Raw genomic sequence first — 23821 nt, forward strand, 5'->3', positions numbered from 1 at the left:
TGTGTGTGTATGTGTATGTGTGTGTGTGTATGTTGTGTGCATTAAACAAGTTTGATTATGGGTTAGTAGGATTGCATCAGCTAACTCTTTGACTATGTTGCATCCAATAAGTGTGCACTAACGGGGTGTGTGTGTGTGTGTGTGTTTGTGTGCGTGTATGTGTAATGGTGTCATACATTTTCTCTAGGGAATTCCTCCAGGATAGATTTAGTTTTCAAAACTGCTTTTTTTTTTTTAAAATCCTATGAGCAGAAAGGTATGATTTGGCTGTGGTTTTGCTATTATTTCCAAGAAATAAACTTGCTTGCTATCCAGTAGTGGCTGGCACTTTAAGTTTTAATGTGGATATTAGTCCACATTTTGCAAGAATTTGGCCATTACTCAAGTATGAAGTTAGGAAATTGTATATTTTATCTGTCATTCTATTTCTAGTTGTGGCAAGCTTTTTGGCATTAGAATATTTGTGCACCATATTCCCCTTCAATGGTCCTCATAAATGTTATGCTTGCCTTTATATAGTTTTTAGTTAGGAATTTGGATCCTAGGAAGAGCTTCAAGAAACCGGATAGACTCCTCTAGGACATCTCACAGGAATGAATAACCTTGAAAACTTGAAAGTGGATTTGACTACCTGGTGACACAGACCACATGGTAATACACCAGCAATTTTCTCTAACCCCTGAACAGGTCTCACAAGCAATCTTTGGTTTCTCAACACTGTTTTCCCAATTAAATTGACCAGAAAATATCCTTCTTTCTTCCCCAGCATCTAACTTTGTAAGTTGCAAACTCATAAATGAAGTCAGGCTATTGATATTATGCTTACATTCTACACAGTAATATTATAAATTTAAATGAAGCAATATCTACTCTGTGTTCTAGTTCCTCAAATGAATAGTTTATTCCACATAAAAAGAGGGATTATTAATAACAACATTCTGTTTTTCTATTCCCTCTGTAGTTTCAATTAGTTATACAGATATTTACTTCCTTCTCTGTACCTGTGTCATATTTTAAAATCTTTAATCAACTGAAGAAGCAGCTCTGTTTTGTGGAGTAAGTAAAGTCACTCATGAATAACGTTCACCTCCTGGGGACGATTAAAGGACTGAATAGGAGCCACATACAACCATTCTAGAAATATCTATTTAAATGGGTAGAAGTTTCTCTATACTTTAAAATTTCCTACATTAGAGATAAGCACAATAAGATAAATCTTGGAAATCTGGAGAAAATTCTACTTCTAATACCTACAGTGATTAATGTGTTATTTGGAATGTAACACAAAATTAAAAATTAAAAAAAACCAAAGAATTAAATTATTGTAATTACTGCACTTGTATTTTTTGGCACTGCAGGAAAGGACATCTTAGTCTGATAGCCTCCAGCACCATAAACTTGGATAAGCCATCTGACCTCTCTAGGACTTAGTTTATTCATTTGGGCCAAGTGACTCATAAGGTCTATGCCAGATCTAAAAACATCATGGGTTTGTATTATTGGTGGGGAATACTTTAATAAAGCTCAGATTGACAAATGTTGCAAAGCTATACTTTAAATACAAAGACACGCCATACCATTAATGAGTGATTGGGCTGGGGGATGCAATTGAGGGAGGAAATAAGATGTGGAAGCTGTTTGGGGGAAGTGAAATAATTAGTTTGAAAAGGAGATTTTTGTGTGGGGAGATAACAAAAACCTTATAATGGATATAAAGGTCAGGTTGTTGAAGGTCCTGAACTTTAAAATAGGGGATTTAGATTTTGATCTGTAGGTGACAGTAGCAGGACAGGATACAGAGTGGGATAAAGAGGACTGACAGAGAGACTTCCTAGCAGAGTAACAGCATTAATATTAACAATGGCTAAATTTTATTAAGCACTTACTATATGCCCAGCATAGTTCTACATCCTCTACATGTATTAACTCATTCAAATAATGGAAATAATAACCTTAGGATGTTAGGTACTATTATTAATAGTTAAATATTAATTTTTAATTTTTTGTTAAAAAAGTAAACTGAGGAAAAAGGAGAATTTATGCAACTTGCCTAATCAAAAACACAATAATGTTTTAGAAAAAGACCTAAAAAAAGATACGATCCAGAATGATTTGGAAAGGAGCCAACAAATATGAATTTATATTCAGAAATTTGAGTTTCGGAAAATATTGATTGCATTAAGAGAATATGTGTACATTTCAAGTGTGGTAATCACTTATTATAATAATTTTGCTTTTGAAGAGCATGCATGGACTGTTTTATAGTCATGCTTGTGAGTTTAAGAGTACATGTAATTAAATAAAAATAAATTAAAACAAAAAAATTAACCCAATCCAAAACAGATTTGGTTGATTTGGTCTCTGTGGAAAAGAAAATAGATAGTGGATAATGGAAAATAGTGAAATGTATCAAACATCGAAGAAACAAATGACACCAATTCTCTAAAATTTGTTTCAGAAAACAGAGAGAACATTTCCCAACTCATTCTATGATGCCAGCCTTTACCTAATACAGAAACCAGACAAAGACATTACAAGAAAGGAAAATAATAGACCACTATGCCTCATGAACACAGATGAAAAATATTCTCAATAAAATATTAGCAAATTCAATCCAACAATACATAAAACAATTATACCGTATGACCCAGTGGGATTCTTCTAGATATGCAAGGCAAGTTCAACATTTGAAAATCAGTTGATGTAATCTATCATGACAAGAGACTAAAGAAAAAAAAATCATATCAATAGATACAAAAAAAGAATCCAACATCCATTCATGATAAAAACTCTGACAAAACTAGCAATAGGGGGTAACTTCTTCAATTTCATGAAGAATATCTACAAAAATCTATAGCTAACATCATACCAGTGGTAAGAAGCTAGAAGCTTTCCCTCTAAGATCTGAAACAAGGCAAAGATGTCTCCTCTCAACATTCCCTTTCAATATCATACTGAAAGTTGTAGCTGATATAAGAAAAATATAAAAAATATACAGACTGGAAAAAAAGAAATAAAATTTTGTTTACAGATTACATGATTGCCTATGTAGAAAATCCCAAGGAGTCAACCACAACAAAGAAACTCCTGGAACTAACAAGCAATTATAGCAATGTTGCAAGATACAAGGTTAATATACAAGTCAATTGCAGTCTTACATACAAGCAATGAGCAATAGGAATTTGAAATTGAGAACATATCATTCATATTAATTTCAAAAAATTTAAATACTTACATATAGATCTAATGATATATGTACAAGGTCTATGAGATAAACTACAAAACTCTGATGCAAGAGATTTAAAAAGATCAACATAAATGGAAACGTATTTCATGTTAATGGATAGAACAACTCAATATTGTTAAGATGTCAATTCTTCCCAACTTGACCAATAAATTTAACACAATCCCAATCTAAATTCCAGCATGTTATTTTTGTGGATATTGACAAAAAGATTCTATAGTTTATACAAAAGGCAAAAAAACCAGAATAGCCAAAACGATATTGAAGAAGAGCAAAATCAGAGAACTGATGCCACTCAACTTCAAGACCTATTATAAAACTACAGAAATCAAGATAGTATGGTATTTGTGAAAGGACAGACAAATGAATCAATGAAGCAGAATAGAGAGCCCCGCATTGGTTCACACAAATATAGTCAACTGATCTTGGACAAAGAAGCAAGGGTAATCTAATGGTGAAAGTATAATTTCCTAAACAAATGATGCTAGAACAACTAGACTTTCACACGGAATAATAATAATAATTAATAATAAATCTAGACACAGATTTTACACATTTCACAAAAACTAACTCAACATGGACCATAGACTAAATGTAAAGTACAAAATCCAAACTTCTGGAAGACAACAGGAAAATCTAGGTACCAGGTGTTTGGCAATAAATTTTTAGATAGAACACTAAAAGCACGATCCGTGAAAGAAAATTCAAGAAGATAAGCTTCATTAAAGTTAAAAACTTCTGCTCTGCAAAAGACAATATTAGGAGATTGAAAAGATAAGCTATATGACGAGAGAAAATACTTGCAAACACACGTCTGAAAAAGGACTTGTATCTAAAATATGTAATAAAGTCTTAAGATCCAGTAATTAGAAAACAAACAACTCAATTAGAAAGTGGTGGGGTGGGGGGTATGATCTGGACACTTCACTGAAGAAGATACACAGATGGCAAATAGGTAAATAAAAAGATGCTCTGCATCATGTGTCATTAGTGAATTGTGAACAAAAATAATGATGAGATAGCACTCTGGACCTGTCAGAATGACTGTTTCCGAAACACTGACAAAACCAAATGCTGGTAATGATGCTGAGCCACAGAAACCTCCATTTATTGTGGTGGGAATAAAAAATGATACTGCCTCATTGAAAGTTTGGAGCTTTCTTGTAAAGCTAAGCATAATATTAACATATTATTTCAGCAATTGAGCTCTTAGGTATTTCCCCAAATGATTTGAAAATGTATGTCCACACAAAAACCTGCAGGTGAATGTTTACAGCAGCTTTAGCTATAACTACCCAAACTGGAAGCAACAACCAAGATGTCTTTCAATAGATAAATGAAAAAATAAAGTGTGGTATGCGCATTTAATGGAATATTATGCAGCAATAGAAAGAAATGAGCTATCAAGTCATGAAACACATGGATGAATCTCAAATGCATATTGTAAGTGAAAGAAGCCAGTCTGAAAAGCTACATCCTGCATTATTCCAAGTATATGACATTCTGCAAAAGGCAAAACTATGGAGACAGTAAAAAAAATACCAGTAGTTACTAGGGCTTCAGGGGAAGGAGCAGAGGGATGAGTAGGTAGAACAAAGAAAATGTTTTGGGCAGTGAAACTATTCTGTATGATACTATAATTATGGACACATGATATGCAAAATCTATAGAACTGTGCAAAACAGAGTGAACCCTAATATAAACTATGAACTTTAATGTATCATTATTGGTTCATCAATTGTAGCAAATGTACTGTACCACTGCAAGATGTTAATGATGGGAGAATAAAGTCGTGGGGGAATGACAATATGGAAATGGTACTTTCGGTTAAACTCTTTTGTAAAACTAAAACTGCTCTATGAAAGCTTATTCATTAAAAATAAATCCAGCCCAGGCACTATGGCTCACACTTGTTATCCCAGCACTTTGGGAGGCTGAGGTGAGATGATTCCTTGAGGCTAGGAGTTGGAGATAGGCCTGGGCAACATAGCGAGACCCCGTCTCTACAAAAAATTAAATAATAAGCCAGGTGTTGTGGTGCATGCCTGTAGTCTCAGCTACTTGGGAGGCTGAGGTGGGAGGATCACTGAAGCCCAGCAGTTTGAGGCTGAAGTGGGTTATGATCACACCACTGCACTCCAGCCTGGGTGAAAGAATGAGATCCTGTCTCTAAAAATCAATCCATCAATCAATCCTACACAATCCAAAATATATCTTTTTTTCTGATTGGAGAGTCTCCATGGTATACTTATGTGGAAAATGAATAGTGTAATCAGAAAAGTTTGGTAGCAGCCACAGAGAACCAAAGGGAAGAAAGCATGAGAAAGAGAAGATTGCTTCTTACTGCTCCTCTGGGTTCCAACAGTGCCCTCAATCCACTCTGATGTTAGAATGACCTTGTTACAAGAAAATCTGAACATATCACCCTCATGCTCAAATTTCATCAAGAAAACCATGGGCTGTAAGATAAAACTTAAAGTCCTTGGCATGGCATACAAGCTTCTTGATGGTCTGGTAAGGCTCCATTTCTCTGACCACCCTGGATCATTTCATTCCATTCACCTCATGTACAATTTTCCCAAGAGGTTTTGTACATACAGGAAAATCCTTCCTTGGCCTTGCAAATTCCAGCTCATTCTTCAAATATCAGTTAGGGAGTTCTCTTCCTAACAAAGTGTCCTCTAAGCTTCCCAGGCAGCCTTAAGATACTTTTTCCTGTGCTCCAGTTGATCACGGTACCTAGCTTTCCTAAGACAAATATCTATCGTGACATAAATGTTCATTTGCATGTCTGGTGCCAAATTTGACCCAAGCTCCTTTAGGAACCACTGTGTTGCATTTGTCTTTATATCCCTCGTATCTAGCCCAGAGCCTCGTATATAGTAGGTGCTGAATAAATGCTTGTTCCGTAAACATTGGGAGGTGAATCTTCAAGCTCTGATTCACCACAACCTCTATAGTAATATCCTCTAGTTAGTATTTTAATAGTTCACACTTCTCTAATTAATTCTCACTTGTATATATAGTGAACTCTTGATTATGCACCAGAGGATTATTCCACATTGTAGTTTAGTGTAGCAAATCTTACTTTTAACTTCTTGTTGACATCACCAGCTGTTTACTTATGTCCTTCATTGACATTGTCACCAATTTCATCTACTTTTACTCCTGTATGCAGCCAAGAGCATGGCAGAAGCTAGAAAGAAAGAATTTTTTAAAAGTTACACACACTTATTTGCCTCTCCCTACCCAAGATTCTGGACTTAAAGGCACAAGGGATCCCAAAGTCAGAAAAAGGAGGTTATCAAGGTAAGCCAGATAAAAACAGTGATGAAAGGGGCAGCTACTTGAGTGATGGTGTGAAACAGGAGTACTGGGAACATTTTTCTGGGAAAAGGATCTTCATCATCACAAACTACAAATCTTTGAATAGCTTTTAGGATATGCTCCTCAACAAAGAATCCTACATTTCCACCTACTGTATCTTCTAAGCAGACTAGTGTTTTATAACTTCTAACTTTTTCAATTTCTTTGGAGTCACTAACTCGATGACTCCAATAAATGGTAGGATGTTTAGGAATAAAACATGAGCAACTGCACACTCCTGAAATAATCATCTATTAAACACTGTCTTCCATTTCAGACTGCTAGTAAAGATAAAAATAAATACTTTAATTTCAGGCACAATTTTGTTTTGTTTTGTTTTATGTTTCCTTGAGTATGTGATATGAAACTATTTTTTAATGTCATTTACATTAAACTCTGGCACTGCTGACTGTGCTTTACATGCTTCTGAAGGCCCCCAGTAGTGATTCCTCTTTTAAATTTAAAAGCCTAATGAACCCAGATTTTAAAAAGTAGCTAATATTGGGTTGAGGGCCAAACAATATAATGATGCAGAGCTACTTGCATTATTCCTGGAGCTATTTGATTTTGACAAGCCCACATTTGGTAATTAACATGAGAATGCCCCCTTGGGCCGTTCTCCTGTTAGCTAAAATATCTTATAAATTACTGTAATAAAAGGGGAGAAAAAGGAACACGCTGCCTGTCAATGTTTCAACTTATCTAGCAAGAGGAGGAGACAAAGCCCTGATCTGGAAACATACAGATGCCAAATGGGAGCATAAATTCTACCGTCTGTCCCGATGTGAGAGTGGAACCTATTCAACAGCAGGACATGTGTGCGGCATCAGCTGAGTTCCCGAAGCAAAAGGTGTGTTATTCTGTTGGATGGGCAGTCTTGGTAGGTTTCCTAATTGCCGCTTAGTCAGTGATATCACATCATCTGCTAAATGCCAGGTCAGTGGACACAGTACCTACAACTGAGGAATTAGCTTCTTATATTCCATTTCAAGGTCTCTTGGTAGAGTTCAATAAATAATACCATCTACCAGTATTGTCAAATGCAGTCGAATATATTATCCTAATCTAGATGAATGTATTAACATGGCCATAATATAGATTCTACGTGCATTTGTGGTTAAGAGTCAAATGTCTCCCTTCACTATTTCTGTTTGCTCCCATCTGGCTATGAGCTTGTAATCAGCTAAAGGAACTGGAAGTGGACAAACGAGTAGGTTCTACAGTTAATTTTCTTGAGGCTAAGATTTGGCAATGATGCAATTTTAATTCTGGCAAGAAGTAACAATCTGTGACTATTTCCTTAGAATTGACTTTTAAAATTCTTTAAGACCTCACTTTCTTTTCTCTTTCACCCACATAACCATTTATCATCTGATTATAGACATATAAGCCACTAAAAGATAATTATGATACAAGTAACAAATTCTTCCTAGGTGATGGAGACTATTGTGTGTCTAAACATATCCATATATGCAACAATGCATACAAAAATAAACTTTATTTTCTCACACTATAGTTTTACCTTCTGTTACCAAATCAACTTTATTATCATCAATTTATTTTAATCTAGGACATTAACCACATTATTTTGAGTCGACAGCAGCTGCTGACTGAACAATAGTTTTCAACATTCTATTACTTAGGGTCTCTCTTTCTTTTTTAATGTTTTAGTTAAAGGCCTGAGGGAATCAATGGGTATAATGTGTAGACTTATTGATAAAAATTCTGAGCCTGCAATAGAATATAGCTCAAAAATAGCTGTGTTTAATCCATAGCAGACATAATTTGCTACTAGGGCTGAATTTTAACAGGAACAGATCCAAAATCATGTCAGCGTTCCCATTTTTGTGCCACAGAGTAATGACATTTAATCAGGAATATTACTACACTCTTTTGGTGACAGCTGAGACACAAAACCAGCCAGCTGATGCAATTCCTGTCTTACTGCTGGCGGCCTATAAACAGCAACTACAAACAGGAAGCTGCCTTACCTCTTGTATCCTAACAGACAGAATTTTAAAGAACAAGGCTTGCAGAGTGGCTGCAAGTACAGGCCATCAGGCTTCCTAAAGACTTCTGGAACCATCCAACAGTCTCCACACATCCCTGTGGCCAAAGGAAGCTTAAGGAGGAAACTGTTCTAGATCTTTTGATGCAATGGCGCTGCAGTCACCAGGTGTGAGGCAACATGAGATTTGCAGAATATAACCACCATAGCTACTGCTCAGTTAGATCGATGGCCTATAATTACCTGGGAATTACTTGGACACAAATCAATGGTGTATTGTGTCCCATTCCTAATGAGCAGGGTAACTTTTGCCTGGTCTGTGAACGTTATGATAAAGACAATATTCCCATCTGCTTACTCTGCCTTCTACTACCTGCCCAAACTGCATCTGATGTAGCCCAGCAAGACTGGGGATGTGGGAAGTGGACTTCAGAGAGCAAGGAATTGGGGGTGATGTGTTCCAACTCCAAAAACAATTTTTATTGCAGCGGTTGCAGCTTTTCACTCCATCCCAATCTGGACTAAGACTGACATCCCTGAGATAAAAGGCTCCATTAGATGTCTTCAGTTTGGCCAGCCTCCTCCCCTGGCCACGCCCCAAGGGATACAGCCACATTCTGATGACATCCATCAAGCTCATGATTCCAGCTCAACACTTTGCAGCAATTTCTCCATCTTCCAGCTACCACAAAAAGAGGGGTGGGAGGAGAAGATCCAAGCAAGTGGTGGGGAGGGGTTGCTTAGTGCTATTTGATCAAACACTGAATGTACAGCCCCATAACTAAGCTGCCACAAACACACCACTCTATCCTGTAATACTTCTTAAAAGTAAAGGAACAGAGCTGGAGTCCTGCTGGATTTCCCTTAGCAACCTGACAGGAGCCCACAAGGTCAGCTAGCAGGAAGCGTAGAAAATTATACGGTGGGGAATTATCAGCTAAATTATTTCACTATACTCAGGATTTTTACTGTTCTTCCCAAGACAGTGGCCTCTTGCTACCCAGATTAGAAACATGAATAAAAGGACAAGAATGACAAAAGGAGGGGGAAAGAAAAGAGAAACATTTTAAATGGCTTCTTTATCTTATTTTATATATGTACACATACATACATGTATATGTATATGTGTGTGTGTGTGTGTGTGTGTGTGTGTGTGTGTGTGTGTGTGTGTGTATCTTTGTTTTGTTTTAATGCAACTCCTTGAGGCTACTGCCCAGAAATCCAACCTGCTTGTTTTTCTTCTCTGGCCATAATGTTTCTTATCCTTTTTGTTTGGGGTGGAAGGATGATGGGGGTTGGGCTGGAGACGGCTCCACGACCAGGTTTGCTACACACGCCACAGCAGCAGGAGCAAGCATGATTTATCAATTAACAGGTAATGAAAAAAATTCTCTGCAATTAAAGATATGATTTTGCTCAAACAGGAAGCAGCACCATACAACTGTGTACCCCTCTGAGGAATACTCAGCTCCCGTCACTAATGTGGAGCACAGCTAATTTTAACAGAGTGTGTGTGGGCCCCTTGGGGGACTCCTTGTTGATGAAGGAATATACAGTAGGGAACCCCCAGAGGACCTAGCTGATTGGAGAGCCCCAGGAAAGGTGTAGGGAAATTACATTTCCTGTTTCTTAGGAGAGTTATTAAAGGGAAAGGCAGCTTTAATCACTGAAAGACCAGTTGCTGTATTATTTTTGATTTATATACCAAAACAATACCCTTTATTCCTTGGTTGCTTTTTAATATATATGTCAGCTTAGTCAATATTATATTTCAGTATAACATATAAACAGCTGTAAGATCTTGTTAAAAATGTGAAGGCTTTTGAAAGATTATACAAGATAAAATACATTATTGCTACTCAACAAAAAAATCAGAGAAAATTAGACAGAAATATCCCCTTTTTTCCTTTCACATAAATCAATAAGCTATTTTGTTAAAAGAAATGCACCAAAAATTTCGTAATAATATATAAAAAAGTTGTTGGCTTCCCAATGTTTTCTTCTTCTGGATATACAGTTTCTTTGGAAAGAAAAATTTCATTTCTATGCAATTAATGCAGAAAGGGCATAGTGATTTGTTGATATTATGTTCATGCCAATTTGTTTAAAATACTTCTATATAGTCCCTATTTTACATCAATATTTTGGTAAGCTTTGGAGATGGAGGAGTTTTCAAATCACCTTGTTCAACTCTTTCACATTTCAGGTAAGAAAACAGAGAGTCAGAAAGGCTAAGTATTAAAAACACAACAATAATAACAACAATAATGTCTAACATGGGTTGGGTAATTACTGTTAGGTGCTGCTCTGAGCTCTTTGCATATGTTACCTTATTGAATTCTTTCTATAGCCCTTTGAGGTATTACTATTATTATCAATGATCACTTTTATTGTTTTCATAGAAGGAGAAGTTCAGGTTGAGAAAGGGTGAATGACTCACCCAAGACCATGTGAGAAGGGCAGAAGCAGGGAGTGGGAAGAGGGATTCCTGACTCCAGGGACACCAGAGTTAACCACTAGGCTACGCTGTCTCTCCTGTCATGCATGGATTACAGAGGTGTGGGCACAAGACCCCAGATCCTTTGTTTTGGAGTCTAGTAATAAAACAGAAAATTATTTCATTCCATTAGATTATGTTGAAATATTCTCCGCCCCAAAAGATCACCCACAGAGCTGAATTTCAAATTGAAAGTTCCTATATGAATTTGAACTGTTAAACCAAATGGGACACCACATGTGTGTATGAGTGAGTGTGTCGAATGTGGTTGTTGGACTGGGGGAATACAAGTGACCTCGGGAAAAATACAGGCAGGGAGGCCTGGTTCCTGCTGCTGTGCCCTCTGACCTCCCAAAAGGATCCTCCTCTGTCTCCTTGTAACCCCCAGGATGAGTCTCGCCACACCACAGTCCAGTCCAAATCCAATTACATCTATAAAAACAAGTGTTCCATTTCTGGTGCTTTTTAAATGTAATTGGAAGACTGTGTCTTCCTAAAACAGCCAAAATCTATAACCCTTCTTGCTAACATCCTTCCTGAAAACTCCTCTGCTTGCCAAAGCAGTGTTAAAGAACAACCACAGTGTATGGCATGAGTGCAAATAGCTTTCCTTTTAAAACACAAACCAAAATAATCTCTACAATCCAGCAGCTATAAGTGGTGGAGAAGGCTCCTTCAAACCCTGCCCCACAGTATCACCTTGGGCAAAGGTTTCTCTGCATTAGAACTGGGATATTTGGAAGTAGGCTGCCCCTACAAGCTTTGCTCTTGTTTCTTTGGCGGATTCCTCTGACAGTTCCTAACTGTATTATCAGGATTTGTCTCGCTGGTAATGGCCAATTCATTTGTATTACCACATTTAGACCTTCCACTAAGCAGACAATCACAGGTATGAAGACTGGTCCCATGGAGTCCAGTGCAGCTGACTGATCTGACTGGCTCAGAGGAAAATGTCAGCAGGAAATCAAGTCCGTGTTCTTCATTTTTCCTGTCCAGATTCCGCACTTCCTTACGGACAAGCAGACAGACAGAGCACATGTGTGTGCACACACACCTCATAAATCCCAGCAGTGAGCCTCAACCTCATTGGGGAAGAACTGGGACAGACATCAAGTCCAACACCTTCATTTAACAGCTGAGGAACCAAGTCCCAGAGAAAATAAGAGACTTTCATGTGTTTGTTAGTAAGTGGCAAAGCTAGGGTTTGATCCTAAGGATGCCTAACCCTAAGTCCACTGTTCTTTACGCAGCACTGTTTTACTAAAAGCAAAAAAAGTCTTTATTAATGGGGGTGTTCAGAAACTCCCTTTCTGTAAGTCCTTGTTTAGTGACTCCATTTTACAAGCGATCAATTTCTCAGGTCTTTCTTAAGTAAGGACTTCCACACAGACATCCTCACCTACTGGGATAGGGCCTCCACTGGTAGAACCAGACACAAAACACTACCAAGGACTTCCTGGGAGACTGAGGTACCAGCAAGCCCAACCCTGCCCACATGCTTCATACTCTGGTCCAGTTCCAGGGCTGATACCTCCCAGGGATTCAACTGCTATGCTTTGAATACAACTGAGACTATTAAAGGCATCTACTCTCTTAGCATCTGAAAACAGAGGGTGTCAAAGACCTCAACATATTTCAAAGAACTTGTGAAGGAAAACAAATATCGGAAAGTTATTTTGAGGTTCAAAATTTTGAAAGAAAAAAGATAACCCTGAATAATATTCTAATTTTTATAGGCACAATTTGTACCTATCTTTCCGTAGATGAGAGAGGTGGCACACGAGAAATGGATCATTAAACAGTAGTGTGAAACCAGGGAAATTAACCAGCTGCTGTGAAAGCCACCTCTCTTATTCTCTGAGAAAGAGAGTAGAGGGTGGGGGTGGGGAGGAGAGAGCTCAGGAAAAGCAGGAAGAAAGGAGCTGATTTCACCGATAAAGCATTAGCTTAGAAGTCTGTGGACCATCTTGAAACTAATGAACAGAAAATGTATGATCAAAAAATAATAGTTGCAGGTGACAGATCTTTCATACTTTTGAAATTATAATAATTTTGTCCTGGAAGAGCCTTAAAGACCATTTCATTCAATGCCCCGATTTAACATAAAAGGAAACTGAGGAACTGAGGTTGAGAGAAGAGAACTGGCTTGACCTCATTTCCACGTATCAATTTGGTGGCAGGAGCCTGGCCTTGTGATTCCCATCCTATCCTGTGCTCTACCCACGAACACTGCCTTACTCATTCAACAGGCCACAGGGCACTAGAGGGAACTCTGTTAAGTCCAGCAAGTAAGGACATTGTACAAGACGGTTGGGTTTTAGCTGCTGGGATATTTTTCTGCGCAGAAGAAAGACAAACTCTTTTCTGTATCAAGAAGAATCTATATGCCTGCTGGGTTGTTGAGTAAGCATTCCATGTGCCTCCACCAAGTCAGTAATGCAAAAAGACGGCTGGGCATGGTGGCTCACGCCTGTAATCCCAGCACTTTCGGAGGCCAAGGTGGGTGGATGACGAGGTCAGGATTTCAAGACCAGCCTGGCCAACATGGTGAAACCCCGTCTCTACCAAAAATAAAAAAAATTAGCTGGGTGTGGTGGCAGGCACCTGTAATCCCAGCTACTCGGGAGGCTAAGGCAGGAGAATCGCTTGAACCCAGGAGCCGGAGGTTGAATCCAGGAGCTGAGATCGCACCACTGCACTCTAGCCTGGGTGACAGAGCAAAACTCCGTCTCAAAAAAAAAAAAAAAAAAAAGAAGACAATAAGCCTTTAAGAGCAAAGGAATCTGTAGCAAAAGACCATGCAGAAAAAGTCAGTGCAGAAGAGCTGTCCCAGGGAAATATCCTGGTCTTAACAGTCCACAGCCCTTGGGAAAGGCATGACACAGAAGGGAGCTGCCATCTGCTGAGTGCCTCTAGTAGAGGTGTTACAGCCCCTTTCAGGTAAGACAATCAAGGCCAGAAATGTTACATGACCTGCCCATTATTACACACAGAGAGCCAATATTCTAGCCCAGGTCCACTCCAAAGTCCAAGTTCTTTCTTTGGAATTTAGTTTGATTCCTTCAATCTATAAGTGTTCTGTGTTAAGTAATATAGCAACTAGGTCTTTGAGTGCAGTGGACTGAATGTGTATGTCTCCCTCCCAACTCATATGTTTAAATCCTACCCCTGAAGGTGGTGGCATTAGGAGGTATTAGGCCTTCAGGTTATGAGGTTGGAGCCCTCACAAATGGGATTAATGCCCTTATAAAAGAAATCCCGGATAACTTCCTTGCCCCTTCACCAAGCAAGGTACACGGAAACAAGCCACTGTCTATGAAGCAGGAAGCTGGCCCTCACCAGACACACAATCTGCAGGTGCCTTGATCTCCAACTTTCCAGCCTCCAGCACTGTGAGAAATAATTTTCTGTTGCTTATAAGCCCCTAGTTTACGGTATATAGCAGCCCGAATGGACAAAGACATCGGGTGAAAGGAGACCATGGTATCAACTCATTTACATGAATTTGCTTCATCAAATCACAAATCAGAAATTTCTATCTGCTCCTGAATGAAATGAAAAGGCAGTCCCTTCTTAGCTTCCCTTTCTTATTCCACTCAGATACTTGGAAGAACAAAAAGGAAAGCAGCCAACATGAAGAAAAGTAACATCTCTCGGCTGAGGTTTCTGTGCCAAAGAAAGAGATAAAGCAGGAACAAAGTAACAAATTATATTGTCAGAGAAAATGTGAACTTTTTGATTGGGGATGACATTTATTTTAAGTGTGCAATGACGGCAGGAAATCTGTCAGGGTAAGACATGGCAGAGGTTTCAGCGTTTGTTAAGAGTGTCGTGGGAATTTAGCTAAAACTGTTAAAACTGACACCATTGGCTTTTGTTAACACATTAAGCATGGGAAAAGTGCCAGTCAGCATATCCTCCATAGCATCAGTTCAGTTAAATCATCTGGAAGATGCATAAAACTGGGTGGGATAATAATGGCTACATTTTTCAACACATGGGGAGACAGAAGGGAGAAGGCCAGTGCCATTTTGATAAGAATGACAAATGATTCCTTTAAGACATAGCTCCCAACAAGGGAAAATGGGAGAGGGAGGGCATTTGTATTGGTCCTGTTATATTCCTGAAGATTTTTTAGTACAGGAAACAAAGTGCACATACAACTGTGATGATGCCAAGATTACAGAATAATCACTGATGCACACACATGGGTTTGGCTGAAGTAAAATCAAAGGCCTGCTTAACATTCTGGTTTCAATGGACTCAATTACTTCAGAGACAAGCTAAGCGACAAAAAGCAGAAACGCAGATATTTACCCAACAAGATGAATAAAATCAAATGCAAAGGCACTCTTGCTTCTTCAAGAAATTTTCAAACAGACCCATTACACAGAATCTTGCCTCACCTGATTCCTCTCAAGAAGCAGATCAAAAGAAAAGAAAACTGAAAGCTTGACAATGACATGTGCCTCCAGCAACTCAATGGGTTCCAGCTGTTGGTAACCAGAACAACGCTTTAATGAAATGGCACCCTCAGCTTATTTGGACAAATGTTATGATTGAAATAGAGGAATTTTGTTCTCAGCACCCTCTGAGTAGTAAATTAAAAATTACGTGTTTGTGGCTGGGAGCGGTGGCTCACGCCTGTAATCCCAGCACTTTGGGAGGCCAAGGTGGTTGGATCAGGAGGTCAGGAGATCGAGACCATCTTGGCTAACACGGTGAAACCCCGTCTCTACTAAAAATACAAAAAATTAGCCGGGCGCGGTGGCAGGTGCCTGTAATCCCAGCTACTCAGGAGGCTGAGGCAGAAGAATGGCATGAACCCGGGAGGCAGAGCCTGCAGTGAGTCAAGATCGTGCCACCGCAGTCCGGCCTGTGTGAAAGAGAGAGACTCCGTTTCAAAAAAAAAAAAAAATTACGTGTTTGCTTCATGAAAAAAGTTAAGAAAAAAAGCTGGCTGTTTATGTGTGATGTGCACAAAAGGTGTGGTGGTCCTGCCAAATTGTGCTAGAATATGCAATACCTTTTAGTACCACACCATCCATGAGTTCCCTTAGTGGTTCTACATCTAAAGAAAAGTCTTCAGTTGAATAAGTCTCTATGAAGCAAATAACTTACTGCTCTTTGCCAGAGATGGAACCCTGTGTGTACTTTTACTTCAGGATTTACACTCTTTGTAGTCTACAGAGGCTCAAAGGTGGCTGGTCATCTGACTTGGGATTTTCTGGTTAGTTTTCAGGAGAGTGCTTATTGTCCACAGGTTAGGGTGTGTTTAATTTAAAGCCTTTCTTGCCCTCCTGGTTATCTTGTAAATGATTACTCCATGCTCAGCTTTTTCAGCGATACTCTAATGAGTATAAATAAAATAAGCCCCAGTTTTCCAATTATAGAGCCATGACCCTCTCCAAAACATCACCATATGACTGTCGGTGACCAGTGTAACTTTCCAACATTCCATGCGCTAGAAAGTTTTTGCTCATTTGCGCCTGTCTGGTTTAGCTGATAAAACACAGACACAGAATTAAGGGCAAAAACATAAAAATTTGCTGCCAAGAACTGTCTTTCTGCTATGCAAACATCATCTTGTGTAGCTTAAGACACTAAATGTTTTTCCTAAAGGGCTGTTTCCACCCTCCTCCCCCATCACACCAAAAAGGGAACATATGGAAGAATGAGCTTGGACCAAACGGATCCTATTTTTTGGCTCAGCAGTAGAGTAGTCACAGAAGCACAGCACCTCATCAAATAAACCAGACTGACACCGTTTGGACTTTACCAACCTAATTTCCTAGATCTTTCAAGTTCTCTCATCCATCTCTGGCTACTACCAAGCACAGGCAGCTCACCAGGCATAGCACCTGGGTTATTCAGATGCATCACTACTGACTTTTAAAATTAATTTTAAAAAAGAAGATTAAGCAATTTCCATAAGCATTGTCTAGATTCAAAAATGGCTTCTTATTGCCAAACAAAACTGATTGAAATAACATCATCGGAACTGGCCTCATTCTCGGTGGCCTTCAATGGAATAACAGCTAATTAACACACGACCTAATTCTTAATCTGTTTCCTCCCTGCCTACCTTGTGAGTTCTTGGGATTTCTTTTCTGAAGACAAGGAGAATAGTACTTTCATGGAAACGATGTGGCTACCAAGTCTTAGAATATCTAAGCAATGGAAACTTGAGAACCCAAGCCCAGAAGGGAGAAAAACTAGAGCCAGCTCACTACAAAATGCCACACATTTTAACCAATATGTTGAAATTTGACTTTTTTTAAAGATTTTCATAGATCCTGTACATTCCCTTTTATAAGTTATTTTTTGCATCTAAGAAAGGTAGCAAAAGTATTCATTAACATTACTTTGTGATAATTTCTATTAGTTTTAGAAATAAAATTCAGGAGACTGTTACTTCAGAGATTCCTATTTCACATGTGTCCTTTAGTTTGGGTTTTAAAAGCAATTTTAATGAACTATTCTAACAGGTTATGGTAATTCAGTTCCAAAGATATTAATCTGACTATAAACAAAATCACACCTGCTAGAGATGTTCACGTTGTTATCAACAGATATGCAGATATACTTGGCACTGACCTTCCCTTGACACAGACTAACATAATTAGAGGACTTAATAAGCATCAGATGCTCCACAAAACTTTGAAATAACACATCTAGTGTCAGCATGTACTTTTTATCATATTTTCTACATTTATACTTTTTTTTTTAGCATTTTGAACATAGTATCAAAGAGTGGATTTTCTCTAAAGCTAGTTTTATAGCAAATACCTTATCTATGCTTTGTGACATCACAGGAGTTTCCGTAATAACTGTGAATGCCTAAACAGAAATTTATTATCATGTCAAGTTGGTAAGAGATGGGGATATAACTACCAATAGTTAGAGTCCTGTTTTTCATGTAGATGTTTGCTTTCAGGAATAAAGAGATGAAAAATTAAGGAAATATGAAATGTGGCTGTAAGTAAATGAGACAGATTTTCCTGTGTATCTTGTAAACTGGCTCTGAGGACCATCAAAAGGTCTTGTTCTGGGCAAGGATGGTGTTTTTTAGAATAAATTGCTAGCCTTCAGTGGTGATGACTGAAAAGTAACCTTTATTATGATACCTAAGCACCATCATTTTAAAATTAAAAGTGATATGACATATGTAGTATTTGTAACTATCTTCATGAAGCTTTCTTCAGATACCTTGTAGCAAAGATGCTAAGTAACAAAAATACAAATTTCTATTACTTTATACATTTCTATTATTTAAGAATTTAAAAAAGAAAGAAAAACAAACAACGTGTTTTCCCCAATTAGAAGGGCCTGTAGAGACAGAAAGTTGCCATAACTATCCGTAATAAATTCAACCATCAAATTTCACAAGACTAGAAGAAGCAGAAATATTTTATGAGGCAACTGTTCAATTTGTCCTCTTACTAAGTGATACAATCAGTTATACCAATAAGCTAGTAAATATTTTCACTGGTACATGAAACAACCTTTTGGTTGGTTTATAATTACAAGAATGATGCTAACTGAATCCTTTGCTTTGTTTCAGTATCCCTTGTTAGTGCCATAGACCTCTCTATCTCTCTTGTTTTTCTCAAAAGCAATTTAGAAAATGCTTGTATTTTAGACAAAAGGAGAACATTTGGTGAAAGAAAATTCATCATTAGGTATCTAGAGGTTTGTTAATAGAAAAGGCAACTCCCACAGTGTATCCTAGTGCTCAAGCCAGACACACACGCTCAGGACCAGCAAGCTGCCTTCACAGTGGGCCAAAAGTCATTATCATAATTTTATATTACATAGACTACATTGAAAATTTAATATATCCCAGCAAAAAGAGACAAAAGACATTTTGCATAATGCTTCTGTGAGCGCACTCTCTCTTGCTACTCTTTTAGCCACCCCATGCAGATAATCACACCAGGAAAAAGAAGTTCATTACCTAAGCCAAATCAAAATTAGGCTTTTCTTTTTGATAGGGAACTTCATTAGTAAGCCCTGTCTTATACAGCTGGGAGATTTGATGAATCTATCTTAGAGTAATAATTCAGCACAATCAGCTACAATTTTACTTTAAGTTTCATATCTTTATCAAGAAAAGTAGAAATATATAAACTGGATACATATACATGGATTTTTAAAGATGCTAAATCAAGATGCTAACTGAAATCACTTTTGGACATTTAAAACATTCCAGAGTGATAGAACAAACCCAGGTAAGAAATGCAACTCATTGCCATGTAGTTATCCATGATTAAGGCTTTAAAGAAAAAAAAAAAAAATCAAAGAAACCAAGGCTGAAACACTTGAAGTTGAGGAAAGCAGATATTTATTGAAACTGTTCAAATGAAAACATCTTCACATTTTTAAAGTTAGCCTTTGCTCAACTGGAAAACGCAGGAGGAAGGAGTGATTTTAGAATCTCAAGATAAAGGCTAAAGATCTATTGTCCCTACATGCTGTCCAAGAAAATATCCACTGCAGTGCTAAGCCCCCATTTATATCATACAAAACTCAGTTATTCCACAGACGTGGAACAAAGAACTGCATTCTCCCCTTTGTGTGACCCACATATGTAAGTAAGTTCACCAGCATGCAAGAGCTCTGCTGGCTGCAGATGACTGTCTGTGGAACTCCTCCAAGATCGCACCCTTTCATGCTGAAAAAACCTATCTCCGTAGCCCTGGTTGTGGACATAGTTTCCACACTGTGCTTGAAGCTAACCTTGACTTTTGTAACCAGACTGAGGTTTCAATATCATGCAGGCCTTTGTTGGCCATTGTCCACTATGTGTTCTCTTAACTATACAAAGCCAGCTAGCCATCAAGAGAAATATCAGTCTCCCTTTGCCATTTCTCCCCCTCTTTATTGACATCCATGAATTTTCCTAAATATTTACATCAATATTATTGAAAGGATAAGAGTACTGAATTCTTGAAGGTTAAAACTTTTTAAAACAAATAACTTAACCTCCTAGGCCTCTTTGGTGTTATCCGTCTATAGTTTTTGTTAACTCTCAACAGTGGCAAAACCTATGGCACAACAACAACCACCACAACCACCAACAAAATGTAAATAAAAAACAAACCTCTTCCACTTCATCATATCAGATGTCACTTCATCCATATTTGAGTGGTAGGAGTACTCAAAAGACAAATTCCATTTGACTTAAACTTGGGTCTGTCACTGAGCACGAATGACCCGAGTGACAAATCCTGACATCCAATATCGTGATGCCCAACAACCTCTTTTTGAGCAATGACAAAAGACTTAAGAAGTGCTTGGTTTAAGAGTTAACAAGACTAAATACTTTCTTACACTTATACCTATTCAAAACACACTCTCAGAGCCTTCAGAAACAAAAACAGCATTCTAAATTCCAGCTTTTCCATAGGTTTGATTTCACTTTTACAAATTAATAATATCATCTAATTTATTCCCTTCTAGTGTTTAATCTTCTTCTGGAAAACGCTATAGTTCCTAGTACTTAGAGAGTGGAAATGAAACTGTTTCAGGCCTTCCAGGCTATGACAACATTGGAAACCTTTAGAAAGAGAGATGATGACAACAGTTACCATTTATAAAGTCTTGATTGTGTACCAGGCATGGTGCTTAATGTTTTTAATAGATTATTTTACTTCGCCCTTCAAACAACCTTATTAGTTAGCTATTATTATTCCTATTTTATGGATTAGGAGACTGAGTCTTTGCAAGGTTGTGTCACTTGCCCCATGTCACACAGCTAGCAAGTGCAGAGTTTTGGCTACTTGTTAATCTAACTCTCGGGCCTGTTTTTCTAACCACTGAGCTTACTAACCCTCCTAAGTGGATAATGAAAAATAAGCAATTCCAGGAAATTCCAGGAAATCAAAAGAGTTGCTTAATTCTCATAATTGTCATATAAGCAATTTATAGGAATAAGCAATAACAGGAAATCAAAAGAGTTGCTTAATTCTCATAGTTGTCATATAAGCAATTTATAAAACTACCCTTCCAGGTGTCCTTTGGGGCTAGGATATATAAAAAGCATTTAGTGACAAAGAAAACAAGCAGGGAGCCCTATAGAAAACTAGAAAGGATAGAGAAAAATACATAAAAATGAGTATCTTTTATGCCATGACATTGGTTTCTCTGAAAAAAGGCTACTCCATTATCTGCTTTTCCAAAAAAGCCCCCCACCTTCATTAGAAAAACTGTTTTTCACTTTTATAACCCTTGCCACTTGGCCTGGTTAATCGTAACTATTTCTTTAGGGTCTATGAAAGTTATGCCATATCATTCTTTAGTTCTCCTTTCCCTAACCAAGAAACAGTGGTGTAGAGCAAGGCCTGGTTCAAGTCCTCTTCCTCCTTGATGACTCGGTGGTATAAAATGCATTGCTCTCCACTGTCTTCACAATTTATCCTTCTCATATGATTTTTTACCCATGTTTTATTACATTGTGATAAACTCTTTATACCTAGATATAGGTATAAATATCCTATGCTCCTTGATAGCAGGAGTCACATCTTATGTGTTTGTAAATAAAACAAAACTGGATGCTCAAAAATGTGTGACAAAGATAGTAAGAGTATGACTACACAGCCATCAGATATAGGATATACAACCACAGGGTTTTCTGCTTTGGTTTTCTTCTTCTGAAAGTTTGGAGGATACAGAGCAGGGCAAATATTTTAAAATTTGAGGTTTATAAACACAACAGTGCATCCCAGCTCACAGTTAACAAGCCAACTGCAAAGACAATGATCAAAAACAAATCAATCAACAAATGCCAACAATAAGATGAAATATAATAATAATGTCAACATTCAACAAAACCAGTCATAACAAGGGTCTTGAGATTTACCTTTAATACTGAAGTGTAATAATGGAGTCTAAGGAGGCATTTTTACATATTTTATAAGGAAGTTTTAGGTTATATGAACCTTTAATACTTGGCCATAAAAATGAATCAATCACCGTCTTGCAAGGGACCAACTATAAATTTTCCAAATTCCCTTCACATTTCACTGCAGGTTAGTCCAAGTTCAGAAAATCCAGTTCAGCTATTTTCTTTTTCAACAGATTTCCACGTTATTAGAAGTACACAGTTAACCAGGTTTCATGCAGTAGACAAAATGGCATTGTGGGATTACATTAGTTCGACAGCTGCTTTATGACTATAGCTTCCAGACCAATTTATTTAATATTGATCTTTAAACAAACATCAGTACAAATAAATTTGAGCACTCCAGTCCCGAGATTTTATATCTATAAAAGAGGCCTATATTCAGAGAAACAGGGCTGCTTGTATTTCTCCCTTTGATTCTGTTTTCTTTGATCCTACCAGGTATCAAATACATCAATGCCAAATTAAAACAAATCCATCTTCAGATAACACTCTGTTTATAATCTTTCGTGCAGAAAGAATTTTTCTATCAATAACTTCCAGCAAGCATTTTAACTGATCTTTTTATTGCTTTATTCTGACTACTACAAAAGGCAGCCGTACCCTGTCCTGACCGAACACCATGCCCGGCTCTACCTGGAATATCTGCTAGGAAGGGCCGAGTTCTATCCCCATCTCCATGCAGCTTGCTTTCTTTAACAATTCCAAGCCAGCAGCAGGGACACACCAAGATCCAGCTGCCCCCTACCGAGAAAATTGCTGCACAAAGCTAGGGGTTCCGGAGGCCAATCTCAAGACTTTTATGAGACAGCAGTTGACCATTTGGAGAAGGGGACAGCTGGGTGCTAAATATAAATGGGAAAAAAGACTTAGATAGGGAAATAGATAATGAATCCTGGGATTAAACACTTGATTCAATTAGTAGGGCATGTATGAATGTGAGGCATAAATGGACCCGACATAATTATTTGCACAGGACTTATTTATGCCGTTCTTAGTTATCCTGATTGAGTATAGATACAAGGCTCACCAGGGGATGGATATTCTTGTGGTCTGGAAATGGGATAAAGTTCAAAGTTTTTGGTCACTATGTATTCACATCTGTCATCTATTTTATGTTCACTGAGTTCTATGCATTACATTGAGCTTTAAAAAAACTTAAAGTTTCTGTTCTGTTCTTTTCCTTCTCTCCTTCTTTCCCTCCATTCCTCCCTTCCTGCTTTCTTTTAAGTATAAATATTCTGGAAACAGACTAGGTCAATGGATAAATCCTTATGAGGAATTAAAAAGCCCTTCAGCAAAATATTCAGTTTATTTCCAGATACCGTGAACCTGTACTAGCAAAGGGAGGTCTACCTGCTGTGAAACTGTAAGATAACTGTGTTTTGTGAGTGACAAATTTCGGTCATAGTCAGTGAAGGATTGGTTTTCAGAGCATTCAAATTTTAAAAAAAGTCTTTTCACTGTCATAAATTAGGGCTCAAGGAGAGATTGGGAAGACATGATATTTTAATGCTTAACATCAGAAATGCCTAAAAGATACAATTATTTAAGACTACTATTCCTCAGTCAATATAATAGCTTGGTGCTATAAATATAGCAACCAATCTATTATTTATACAAGTACCAGCTTCTGCTATGTCCCTTCTCAGTGTGCTCACATAAATGAACTCAGAGCATAAAACAAATGTACAGAAGAGGAACTGTACCCATGACGTCTTCCTAATTTGAAAGGACTTTTCTTTTTTCACCACATCCCTAAAACTATTCATAGGTGAAGATAGGTGAAGGGTGTCCACGTGG

The 23821-nt window shown here is 37.8% G+C and overlaps 1 protein-coding gene and 1 long non-coding RNA gene across 9 annotated transcripts in view; one reads left to right on the top strand and one right to left on the bottom strand.

Annotated features, from left to right (window-relative positions):
- The window catches only part of ZNF521 (zinc finger protein 521), a 298052-nt gene that overhangs the window by 71344 nt on the left and 202887 nt on the right, over positions 1-23821 (bottom strand). The gene's annotated exons all lie outside the window — the stretch shown is intronic.
- The window catches only part of LOC129019050 (uncharacterized), a 43759-nt gene continuing 37926 nt past the window's right edge, over positions 17989-23821 (top strand). Inside the window, exon 1 of the long non-coding RNA XR_008495491.2 lies at positions 17989-18093. This is a non-coding gene — a long non-coding RNA (uncharacterized LOC129019050). The remainder of the gene's footprint in view (positions 18094-23821) is intronic.

This window comes from Pongo pygmaeus, chromosome 17, assembly GCF_028885625.2.
Source record: "Pongo pygmaeus isolate AG05252 chromosome 17, NHGRI_mPonPyg2-v2.0_pri, whole genome shotgun sequence".
NCBI lineage: Eukaryota > Metazoa > Chordata > Mammalia > Primates > Hominidae > Pongo > Pongo pygmaeus.